A 568-nucleotide genomic window follows, 5' to 3' on the forward strand; every position below is an offset into this window, starting at 1 on the left:
GACTTACCTTCTCCTGAGCTTTCTAAATTGTATTTGATGGTTGATGCTAAAATTGTAACACTGATATGGTTCTAAATGTATGTTGAGGAAATTTTAGACAATTATGAATAGGGGAGACCATGAACAGAGGTAAAGTTTCTATACTTTAGTTGGAAAATGCCAGTATCAGTATACTGTGTGATAAGTTATGTATATATAATTTAATACCTAGAGCAATGAATAAATAAGCTATACAAAGAGAGTCACTCAAAAAACATGATAGGTAAAACAGAACTTTAAAAACTTTTAAGTAACCCATTGGAAGGGAGGTAAAAGAAAACAAAACAAAACAGAACAAAACCCCAAAAAATAAAGTGACAGCTTCAAACTCTAATATATCAATAACTACATTAAATATAAATGGTCCAAATATACCAATTGAAAGAGATTGCCAAGTGGATTGGCAACTATATGTTTTCTACAAGAAACATCTCCATGTAATGATATGGTATTGAAAGTAAAGAATGAAAAAATATATATATATCATGCACACAATCAAAAGAAAGCAGGGGTAGCTATATTCATTTCA

The sequence above is a fragment of the Rhinolophus sinicus genome, linkage group LG03 (assembly GCF_036562045.2).
Source record: "Rhinolophus sinicus isolate RSC01 linkage group LG03, ASM3656204v1, whole genome shotgun sequence".
Taxonomy (NCBI): domain Eukaryota; kingdom Metazoa; phylum Chordata; class Mammalia; order Chiroptera; family Rhinolophidae; genus Rhinolophus; species Rhinolophus sinicus.